The following is a 13,143-nucleotide window of genomic DNA, read 5'->3' as shown; positions in this document are numbered from 1 at the left end:
ATAAGGGGCAGTTGTTTTTCTGATTAAATAGTTACAATCATCTGCTGCGCAATTTTAATTAAGAGGTCATTACAATTGCATTGTAATTTTTATTAGATTATATAATTACAGTTATACTGTTTATTCAATTAGATTTTACAATTAAAATGCATTTGAGTAAATTGTATATGTAATTAAAAATTGTTACATTGTAATTACAAGATAATTGCATAATATTATTCAAATTACTATGTGTTTTCAATTGCATTCTGCAATTACATTTGCAATTAAGATCATGATTTTCCTGGGCTACGTAACTGCTTTTATCAGAAACAATTGCTATCCTAATTACATTATTATAATTATTTACTGGAGTTACAATGACAGTGTAATTGTAATTAGATTATATGATTGCAGTTGCATTGAATACGAAATTGGATTTCACAAATACAGAGTAATTGTAATTTAAATGAAATTACGTTAATTGTAATTGTAATTAAAAAAACAGCTACTTTTTAACTATAACTACTTAGTAATTGCATAATTTTATTACAATTGCATACTACACTTAGAAACAATTATGATCATAATTTCACTATGTTAAGTAATTCTAATTATCAGAGACAATTACTTTCCTAATTACGTAGTTATAATTACCTACTGCAATTGCAGTTAAAATTACGTTGTAATTAGCTAATATGACCGTAATTTTGATTAGATGCAATACAATTTGTAATTGTAATTAGAATATATAATTATAATGTTTGTGATTATCATTGCATTGTAATTGTAAGACTTAAGAATTAAAATGCAATTACATACATTATTGTTGCATTTAAAAAGTACTTACTTTCTAATTGTAATTGCGAAGTTAATTACAATTGCAATATATTTGAAATCACATATTTCAAAATATTGTTGCAGTTTCTTGCAATTTTAATTTTAATTCCAATTACATTTTGTCAAACTGCACCTAAAATTTGGAGAATAATTAGGCTGGAAAATGAAAATTCTCTTTACGAATATAAACATTTAAGTTTACTATAGCTGGTATAAGCACAGAACAGCTGGAAGTTTTGAACGAGCTATTTATTCCGAGCTGTTATTCAAAACCTAACGATAAAACCCATTTGCCCCTAGCGAATAGATAGTTTCCTCTCCTCAATTACCTCCCGCAGAGAAAAATTATCACCTGTCAGTTTACATTAAGGGCAGAGAGGGGAGGGCACTCTGAGACAGGCCGTATATATGCTGCTTTGCCGTTTCGTGCCAAAATTTAAGTTTACGTATATATGCTGCCTTGCCGCTATGAGAGCCATTATTTTCGAACGCATATATACGGCCTTGCCGCCTGGAGGGTTAAATAAAACTGAGCTCTGTTTTGATTAAATATCAAAAGTCTCTTTGAATGCTAGATGAAAGCAGCTTGCTGGAAAAATTAATAACTGATAAAAAAATTCAAGCAAAGTGAACAAATATTTTTGTTATAACAGCGTTTGTCTTTTAAAATTCTCAACAATCGTCCCTTGGCTTTAAAAATTACTTAATAGCAAGGAATTTTTCTCCCTCCTTACTGCCTTACTGTGGAGTAACTGCCTGCCTTCTCGGTGGGGAGAGCGTAATGGCAGACCGCACATTGAGTTGAACAGTGTTAAACGAATGTCGCATACTGCGCATGCCCAGAAACAAATTTGGCGTAATTATTATGTTGGCGCGATTTGAAAAGAGGATAAATACGGTTCGGGAGGGTGGCCCCTCACGTGACCTAGGACTTAGAAAATTTCTATCTCTGCTTTGGATCACTCAGTGCTACTGAAATGACTGCACATATCTGTACATATTTTACTGATTATTTTACTTTATTACCTTATTTTTATTCTATCCAATGTGTATATATTCCTCAATAAGCTATTTACAACTGCATATTTTCTGTCAACTGAGCACTACTGAGACTGATGAACTCTGTGCTAAGCCACGCCCAGTGCTCATAAATTTTGGACTTTGCAGCAATTTCACGAACTGTTAGTGAAAAACTCTTGTGAAATCCATTGACTGGAACTCTTAGCCTTCAGAGAAAAATATGTTTTCATTATTTGAATGACAAATATTTTTAAAAAACAAGTTTTCTCACAAGTTTTCCGCACCAGCCTATGGAGTTAACCCCTAGCCATCACATGACATGGCTCCACTTTTGACTTTCTGTGCTAATATTGTATATTTGTAAATACTCATATTTAACCAAGATTCTTGATTGATGGAACTTCATTCTGAATAACTATATTTTATTTTTGACTTTCATCATTTCAACTTTTTTGCATATTTGTATCTGATTTGTATTTTACACCACCCCACGATGTTACACTCTTTAGTGGCAAAGTGCCACACTTTCCCTTATTTTCACATCTTGTCTCTGCGACACCTTTGTTCTGTTTTTAGTACTTCCAGGAACCCTTATTAAACGACAACTGGCAAAAAGCCTGCAATCCACGCAGGCTAAGTCCAGTATAACAGCGGAAAATGGAATGGAAATGTACCGCCATCTGATTGTAAACAAATCCGGCGTTTAAGTCTTCGTAGAGTATATGTGCAATGTAAAGTAATTACTGTGTAAAATTAGATTTTTTTCCTGTACTGCTCCAACAACTGGAAAGTTGAACGATACGATCAAGTTTAAATTCGATTGAAGAGTGCAAAAAATGGGTAAAGGAAGTCAGCGTAAATGCAGATGCTCCAGTGGATAGCGCGAGCTTCAAACCAAATGCTATTGCAAGATTGCTTTCAGGTATGTATATATTTTCCCATTTCAGTAAATTTGATATGTTACATGTGCAATATGTAATATATTGTATTTTAACACATATACAGTTCATTAACATTTTTTAACATTTCCTAAATTTCTATATAATTTAGCATTAAGAAAGATGTTTTAAGAAATAATTTGTTTCCTTACTGTTTTAATTTTTTCGAAAAGCAACATCATTTTCGAGAAACTTCAAGAAGAAAGTTATTAGTATGTACAGCGTAATTTTATTACAGCTAAAACTGATGCAAGGTACTTGAGTCTTTTATCTCAAAATGTGCTGAAATGTTTTGGTTGAAGTTAATATGATATAAAATAATGTAATGAATTGTGGTATAACTGTAAAGAATTGGTAAAAATAAAATATAATTAGTTCAAATTTACTTAACTCCTTATATTATCAAATATCTATTGAATAGAAAAACCTGTTAAAATATTAAATGTAACAAGTTCTATTTTTAAAAGGCAGATGATTGTACAGCATGTAGGAATTGGTGATGATTTTTAATAATCCTAAAGTAACAGTAAAGTCAACAATAAAGTATATTTTGATGTATGTAATTTTCATCAATGATTACATAACATTGCACTTTAATATAAAGTATGCTTGGATTGTTTTCATGTGTGCTATATATTATTGCAAATTAGTTCTTCATAAAATTGTATATTTCTGCAGTGAAAAAGTATGTATGCGATCATGCAAGTTGTAGGAAAACATGTACCAGGAAGACAAGATAACAATATGTCAATCATCATTTACTGACTGTATCTGTCAAGCTGACTACACAGACTATAGTAGCCAAAGATAAGTTGTAGAAAGTGTGTTTCAGAGTTGAATATATGAATTATAGTAGGATAATTATTCTTAACTAAATAGTAAAATTTAAATAAAATAAAGATAAAACCCCTTATTTCATTTTTTATAAATTCTCTTATTATTATGATATGATTTCACAACCATTGACCTTCTCCTATTGTTAAATAATTCATTCAGCACTGAACAACATATTATTTTATTGGTATAAAAAATAATATATTTTGTGTGTATGACTAAGTTATTATCTAAGATTTTTCAATACTTGAATCATCCTTTTAAAGATTTTTAAAAAATGATTTTTTTTTTTTTTAATTTCAGGCATTTCAGCTGAAAAATGTTTCTAGAAGTGAAATGTTAGATGTAAGTAATGATGTCTGAGACCCTTATCACACGGCATTTGTTTCACATGAACAACTTGTTTCGGACAATTGTTCTGCCTGGTTTACTACTGAAAGAAAGACATGCGACTTTTTCCTTCCTTTCTAAAAAATTGCAAATTTTTCGTTTTCAATCAATCAGCTATCAGCTTGTTTGTAATGGAGAACCAGTTTCCCATGTTAACCCCAAAGTGAACTATGATAATTGGCTGTTGTGACAAAGCAGAAAAATTGTTCCAAACAGTTGTTCTTCCGAAACAAACCGACGTGTGATAGCATCCTTACTGTTAATACTGTGAAGCACTTAATTGTATGCTTTGCTAATGAATATATACTAGGCAATTGTGGTTATTATGAAAGAGGTGAAATTTCAAATACAATTATTACAGATATTATTTAATTTTGTAATAATGCTAATTAAAAATATGAATTAAGAAAATGCTAAAGTTAGTGTATAAGCATACTAAGTAGTCAGAGTAAGACTTGTACTTAATTTATAGTAGGCACTCATTCACACATATGATGACTCGTACACTGATATAAATTTAGTATGCTTTTATACTGTTTACATGTCTTCTATATTCAGATTTTAATCATCATTTGCCAACAAATTCAGTTAATCAGGCATTGTTGACCTTATTAGTTTCTTGCAGATGTGTGAACTTCGGAAACATTTTTTATATTTAGTATAGTTTTTGTTTGCTTTTTAGGTTTTCACATAATATCAACTAGAAACATTACCTCTTCATTTTAAAGGTCAAAAAGATAAAAAAAAAAATTAATTAGTTAATATCATACCTAAAATGTTCTTTTATTACACAACTATTATTTAAGCCATCTAAATGGGTGCAATATTTTTATAATACTTTTATTTAATTTTCCAGTATATGTTATTGAAGCCATTCAAATCCCACTTGGGCATTTTCAAGCATATTAGTTGTTGAATATTATGTCTGACTGTAAACACACAGGCAAAGTATGTATAATTATTATGTTATTTAACATATCTTTCCTTCAAATATTTCTTTAAAATTACAGGAGACAGGCATACATTTGAGCTTTGATTAACAGACTTAGTGTAGTCACCATGACGGATAAGAAAACAGATGAATAATAGACCACCCATAATCACCAATATATAATGCAAGGATTTGAGAATAACGATTGTTTATTAGCATAATAGTGCACTGAATATTAGATATAAAAATTATAGAACTGAAAGATTTGTCACGTATCATCTTTGCTTATTATTATACATATTGAAAATAAACAGTCTGCTTCTACAACAGAATAAATATCGAGTGTCTTGAAATGTTTTGTATACCTGGAGCTTTACAGTTCAGTACATTATACAAAGAGCAGTATATAGAATGATTATCAGGTCTGCACTGAAATTTTTAATGGAAGATTCTTGTGTAAAGATTTAGTTGATATTTCGTATCTTGTGTACAGGCAATATTTCAGACTTTTATTCTAATTACTGTGACAAAACAATTGTAGTATATTACATTATGTAGCTTATATTAATAATTTTCATACGTGTATATGTAATATTTTGGCAGGCACAGGAATGACCAAAGCTTGACAATATAACTACATCATAGGCCAGGCATTGTTATGGCTGGATAGAAGGTTGCAAAATGATGACAAAGAAGGATTTAGCTTTTTAGATCCCACATCTTTATTCAATTCTCCCAGCAGATCATTTTGCCTTTAGATGAAATTCTCAAAATTATATATTCAATATTGATTTAAACTAAGTAAGATAAAATTTAGACTTTACGTCATATCTGCTTTAACAAACGAAAGAACAAGATGGGAAAAGCAGCTGCAAGGTCTTGTAGCAGCGGTAGAAGAAAGCAGTCTGACGAAAAATGGTCATGTGTACTAGCAGTTATATAACATGCCAGAATGTTCTCGAAAACACTGGTCTAGGGTAAGATCCTGAAACTGCAGTAAGTTAATTATAGGTTGCATGCTCGCGCAGAGCAAAACCACTGTATTTTCTATATTTTACATGTATGTAATACATATTCTTTGTATCTTGGTGAATACATTCTACCTCGTAATAGAAACTGACGATCAAAAGATTGATGAATATTTAATAATTTTGATAAGATTATCTAGGAAAGTAAAATAGTTTAAAACGTATTAAATGTGGTTTTCCAGAATGTATCCTAGCATAGTTTTTAATCTCGGACTAAATGATACACATTATCTGGAAGTTCATATTCTTGTGTCATAAAGTATGCTTTATTGTAATTAGTCTTAGATTGTAAAGTTAAATTTATGAAATATGATAAGTTAAAAATGTATTGCAGATATTAAACTAGATTTTAATTATATGAAATTTAGAAATTTTAGAGATATTGCTTCATGTAATTATTTTTAATGTTTTTATTAAATTCTTAATTAATGCTATTATGCATGCATTAGAAAGTGAAATGAAATAATACTTAGGGATATCATTTGGCTGAATTCTGTTGTTTCTCAGTTAAACTATTCTGCATTCAAAAAATTACTCAAGGATTCTCACGAATACCAGCTCAAACAGTTCCGAAGTATTTCTGCAAAATATACGTAATTACTTAAGAATTGTATATTTTTGATAATATTTTTTTAGCCTTTACAAGTTACTGCCAAAATTATTTTGTAAATCAGAAATCTTCGAGGGGATTAGTGTGTCTCGCACAGTTACCCTGGTGCCACACTATAACACTGAAATTGATAGATGTATAATTGAATGTTTAATCAAAAATGTCTAATTCCTCTTTTATGATATTTCAAGAATTGATACTACTGAAACAAGAAATATTGGTACATTAACATTTTCTTAATATTCATTGTGTATTTGTTATGATGCATGTATTAATGTCATTACAAGTTAGCATTTGGTAATGTTTGTTTCAACAATTTAAGGTTTGATGAAGTGCTACAGAGATTATCCCTTAAAGAATGCGTGCAGGCTAACCACCAACACAAGATATTAAAAGAGCAATGAAAATGAAGATTTAACTATAAAGAAAAATCTGACTAATATTATTACTCATAACATTTAATTGTTTCATATTATTGTAAATTTATGTGAGTTTTCCTGTATTCTGTTTATTTTGCAGCTGATGTTATTGTAAATTCATGTTTTCATTCTTGCTCTGTCATGCATTTCATACAATAATCGTTTGTTGTGCATATTAATTATATGTGTATATTACATAATTGAATTACTGTATTTGAATTTTAATAAACCTTTTTACCATTCAGTAGTACTTTTCCATAAAACCCTGAACACTCTAAGCATCCCATATCACTAATCCTCGATTCTAAATAATGCTTGAGTTTACTTAATTCATGTATTAATAATGAATTTGAAAAATAATACAATAGTAACATATTTTGAGGTAAAACAAATACTGCTCAATTGGACATTTTAAAATGTTTTTTTTTTTTCTTTTAATAGAGGAACATATTTTAAGGATTTAATAATTAGTATTTGAATATTGTATTAATATATGATTAATAAGTATATGAATATATTGTGTGTAATGAATAAGTAAGGCAGTGAATAAATTTTGAACAATAATTTCATATGAGGAAATATGATCAGCCTGGGTTAAAAAATTAATCTTTAAATGCTATTTATGAGATTATATGGCTGAAATCTGTAGCCCAAAAGCAGTTGAAGCAACCCACCCCCAAAAAAGAAGACATTTTAAATAGTTTCTTCCAAAACTTGAAATATTTAAACATTACACGACCCTAAATTTCTAGTGAATTTAAAATACTCATTTCATTCAGTTCAGCTACTGGCCATTATATGAAATTTTCCTATGTTATTAAAATGTTCCTCATGATTTTGCAAGGTAAAGACCACAAATGTTCTGCCCTCATAACTAATGATGATATAATAAGCATGAAGTAGACTTCAGCGTAAGAAATATGGAACTATATATTTTGCTCTTTGTTTATTAATTGGCTCACTTTTAAAAAATTCATATCATATAGTAATATTCATAATTTTTCTCATTTCCTTAATATTTCATTGAAGTATTTAAATGTTAATTTAATTAGCAATACCTAATAATGTCAAATGCATATATTATTATACAGAATGGGATTCTGACCATAACACTCAGGCAAAGTGATATACATGTTAATTTTTCAACAAGATTCTGCGTTATGCTTTTTACTCTCTACACAGTGTTTAATTTTTAATTATTATTTTTTATTATTTGTAGGACCTAACAAATAATAAAAAATAATAGTAATACCAGAAAGTGTGACTTTCTTATATTATCCAACAGGAGACCTATGTTCGCATCTTATATTCTGAATTTACAGTTTTCTTTTGTAGATTACAGACATCATATATTCAAAAGAAATTAACATGCTGCTGGATATATGCATGTGTTTTTCATATTTACAGCTGTTGCATGTGATGTTATGTAATCGGGTAAAAAATGAGAGAATTAAGTTTATTGACACCAAAACAAATGCATACTTCGATATAAAGGCTGCATAAAAATGAAAATGGCTAAATTAAAATAGTGAATTGAGGTTGTAGAGTTCTCATTTATTTTTATTAACCAGCTATTTTATGATAATTAGCTTTTCTTTCTTCCTTTCCATTTTCCTGCCAGAATGCTAATTTTGAGTGTATTCAAATGAGGTAGAAAGCAGTAGTATTGAAAGGAAGAGGTTTTAGGTGGTAGAATCTATTTGAATATCATACTACAATATTAGGTCTGAGATAATTTGTGCAGTTTCTTTCTGTGTAGCCTTCAGACTAACTAAAATTTACTTAGTTGAATTCATTTCATTACTTTTGATTTACGCCATAAATGCTGGCTGATTCTGTATGAACAAGCTGTGCACTCTGTTAATTTGTCCGAGTCTATAAAAAGTTTTTTTTACACCTATTCTAAACCTATGTTGTAATTTCCAAAACATAACGAGAAGTCGCTTAAGTTTTCCAGAGATCTCACACAGTATATATTACCAAAGTGGGTGAAACTCGTATAAAGTGTAAGAAAGACCGAAAGGAGATTTATTAAATCAAGAAAAGTAATCAATGGAAAGGGCATGTAATCTTAATAATGAAAAATCAAATTTTACACCAAATATTCAAACTTTTGTAAATGTTTTATATTTAATTAGCGAGAGTTAAAAATAAAAATTACCTTTATATTCATAACATAGGTTACATTCTGTTAATTTCCCATAAATAAACATAAAGAATTGGTAAAATAAAATCTAGTATTTTCATAGTACTTCAAATTTAGGTTGTTTTCATGAAATTCTTTTATTAAACATTAATTTATACTTGATAATCAATCTTCAAGTTCGAAAATAAGTTAACTGTAATTACATTTGTTTTATGATCAAATATTTTAATTTGAGCATTTCTAATGGCATTTCTTTTTCTGTTTGACATCTCTGCTCTGTTAAGGTTATAACCAGTTAAATTGTTACTGTGTCTCTGAAAAATCAACAGCATTCTTAAACACCATTTAAAAAATATTTCTGTGTGTAGTATTTTATCAGTAGAATTTTTTCTAAATAAATACAGAAGTTGTTATGGAAACATTTGAAAGTACGTGTCTTGAAAGAGAAAGAGTATTTGTAATGTTTAGTCAATTATGATATATTAACAGCTATCATAACTTTGCATGTATGTTGTATGCATTATATATATATATATATATATATATGCATAAAGACCCAATTTTGGCAATAATGAGAGCTGTTACAAAATAATCACGAAGTCTAATGGAACGTACTCGTCACACATACTGAGGGGGGAATCAAATTTATGTACGTATTTGCCAGTCTTAAAGAATTTTTGCGGGGAATTACAAATGTATCAATTTCTTATTAATATAAAATCATTTGTTAATATTTAAGAAAAATTTATTTATTAACTTACTAAGCCTGCTAAATCATAGACCGAAATATGTGTTTCTGCAGATATTCAGAACTTCCGGAACTACGAATACATTCACAGTTACAAAATATGTAAAATATTGTGAAATATATTTCTTTTAAATGCTTGGAATATTCGGAAAAATATCTAAATTCAAAGAAATGGTAAAATATGTTTCACTTGCAGATTCTTTGTTATTTATTTGATTATATCACCATTAATAACAATGTTCACCCCCCAGAATAAAAAATATATTGTTTATGTACTGAAGTCTTGGTTTGTTTCCCTTGACAAGTCAATTAATCTATCATCAATGACAATAGCTACCTTTTAAATAATTTTAATTTTGGTACTTAAAAGGTTTGCATTTCAAAATAATATTTCTATGCAGCTTTTAAATAATTTTTAATGCAACAGAAATCTAAATAACATATTTTCCACTGCAGTAGAATTCTAAATAACTTCAAATGCTGACTAAAATTCATTCCAACAATTCATCGCTTTAAATTTCTGTTCCTTGCAGATGATACAGGAAAAACGTTTTCTAATAATATATTTATAATTTTACCAGGAATTATTGATAAATAACCCGATGAAAAAATTGATACAGGCACAGATGGAGGAGATGTAAATAATTATTACGAAATAATGTGAAGCAGTGTTTGCATTCAAAATGTAAGATGTTATACTTATGAAATTCTGCACTTTACTTTGGAACTGTACGAATTTTCGCTCAGAAAAAGACTGAAATTTAGGATATATTAGTGTAATATTTATTCATTACACTTTTAAGGAATAAAAACAATTGAGAATTTATCATACGTAAAGAAACACGGACATACGTAAAAAATATAGCAAGTGTTTGCAAATAACATTCAAGAAATTTTACAATTCCTTAATGCTGTTTATTTAATTCTTTTAAATAAGAAATAAAAGCGCGAATATACGTTAACAAACTAAGTGGGAAAATCAAGTTTACATTACTGAGAATTATAACATGTAAACAAATTATATCTAAAAAACAAATTATTAAGCACAATATATGGTAACAATTATTAAATGCACTGTTAGAGAAATTAAAATGAAACATATATTAGAAAAATAAGCAAGTGCAATCGGTATGAACGTTAAAATAACTAATAAACAAGGTTCCACAACATTGAAGTTGTAAACATCACTCGACAGCCATGGAGATCACGAATAAGCTAGCGTAGGGTTGCTTTTAGTCGCCAATATTCCTTCCCACGCCAAAGGTACACTATCAAGCATGCGCAGTAAGCGAAATTCGCTTAACACTGTTCAACTCAATGTGCGGTCTGCCATTACGTGTGGGGAGAATGTAAAAGATTTTTCTCACCCTCTTACGCGTAATGGCAGACCGCACATTGAGTTGAACAGTGTTAAACGAATGTCGCATACTGCGTATGCCCAGAAAAAAATTTAGCGTAATTACTATGTTGGCGCGATTTGAAAGGAGGATAAATACGCTATATGGTAGATGTACCGCCATCTGATTGTAAACAAATCTGGCATTTAAATCTTTGTAGAGTATAATGTAAATGTATAGTAATTACTGTACTAAAATACAATTTTTTACTGTACTGCTCCAACAACTGGAAAGCTTAATGATACGATCAAAGTATAAATTCGATTGAAGAGTGCAAAAAGTGAGTAAAGAAAGTCAGCGTAAATACAAATGCACCAGAGGATAGCGCAAGAGCTCCAAACCAAATGCTATTGCAAGATTGCTTTCAGCTATGTATATATTTTCCCATTTCAATAAATTTGATATGTTATAAGTGCAAGTATGTTTATGTACTATGTCACAGTATCATCTTTCTTAACACACATACAGTTCAATAACTTTTTTTAACATTTCCTAAATTTCTTTATAATGTAACATTAAGAAAAACGTTTTAAGGATTGATTTGTTTCCTTACAGTTCTAATTTTTTCGAAAAGAAACATCATTTTCAAGAAATTTCAAGAAGAAAACCATTAGTATTTAGAGCGTAATTTTATCACAGGTAAAACTGATGCAAGGTACTTGGGTCTTTTATCTCAAAATATGTTGAAATGTTTTGATTGAAGTTAATATGATATAAAGTAATGTAATAAATTGTGGCATAACTGTAAAGAATTGGTAAAAATAAAATATAATTGTTTTAAATTTACTTAACTCCTAATATTATTCAACAATTCAATTCTATTGAATAGAAAAATCTGATGAAATATTAAATGTAACAAGTTATATTTTTAAAAGGCAGATGATTGTACAGCATGTAGGAATTGATGATGATTTTTAATAACCCTTAAGTAATATTAAAGTCAACAATAAAGTATATTTTGATGTATGTAATTTTTCATCAACGATTACATAACATTGCACTTTATAAAGTATGCTTAGATTATTTTAATGTGTGCTATATATTATTGAAAATTAGTTCTTCATAAAATTGTATGTTTCTGAAGTGAAAAGTATGTATGCCATTACAAAAGTTATAAGAAAACATGTACATGTAGCAGGAAGGCAAAATAATAATTACGACTGTCAATCATCATTTGCTTGTACCTGTCAAGCTGACTATACAGACTATACTAGCCAAAGATAATTTGTAGAAAGTCTGTACCAGAGATGAATGTATGAATTACAGTTAGTAAATAATCATTCTTAACTAAATAGTAAAATTTAAATACAATAACCCCTTATTTCATTTTTTATAAATTTTATTATTATTTTGATGTGATTTCACAACCGTTCACACTCTCCTGTTAAATAAGTCGTTCAGCACAGAACAACATATCATTTTATTGGTATAAAAATAATAAAATATTTTGTGTGTATGACCATGTTATAATCTAAGATTTTTGAATACTTGAATCATCATTTTAAAGATTTTTATAAAATTATTTTAATTTCAGGCATTGGCACAGTGAATGTCAGCTGAAAAATTTTAACCTTTGTTTCTAGAAGTGGAATGTTAAGATGTAAGTAAATGTCTGAGTTACAGTTTTAATACTGTGAAGCACTTATAGTTACACGCGTTCAGCTCATTCTGTAAAGTATCAGCTTTTCCCACAAGTGCTATGCAAAATAATATGTTTGGGCATATCACGTCGTTTGCTCACATGTCCACGGATTGAGAATAAAAAAAAAATAACATATTACTTAGCCCACTTGAATCGAAAAATCAAGCATAGGTGCGAAGGAAAGGTATATAGAAAGGGGGGCAATTTCGTATTTCAGAGGA

General features: G+C 29.0%; 1 protein-coding gene across 1 annotated transcript in view; it reads right to left on the bottom strand.

Annotated features, from left to right (window-relative positions):
• Positions 1 to 13,143, bottom strand: part of LOC118195892 (limulus clotting factor C-like) — a 249,665-nt gene that overhangs the window by 129,761 nt on the left and 106,761 nt on the right. The window lies entirely within an intron of this gene.

This window comes from Stegodyphus dumicola, chromosome 4 (genome assembly GCF_044657685.1).
Source record: "Stegodyphus dumicola isolate Sdum_Otavi_A_Nest chromosome 4, ASM4465768v1".
NCBI lineage: Eukaryota > Metazoa > Arthropoda > Arachnida > Araneae > Eresidae > Stegodyphus > Stegodyphus dumicola.
The sequence above is the reverse complement of the archived record's forward strand: the minus strand, read 5'-3'. Positions and strand labels throughout refer to the sequence as shown.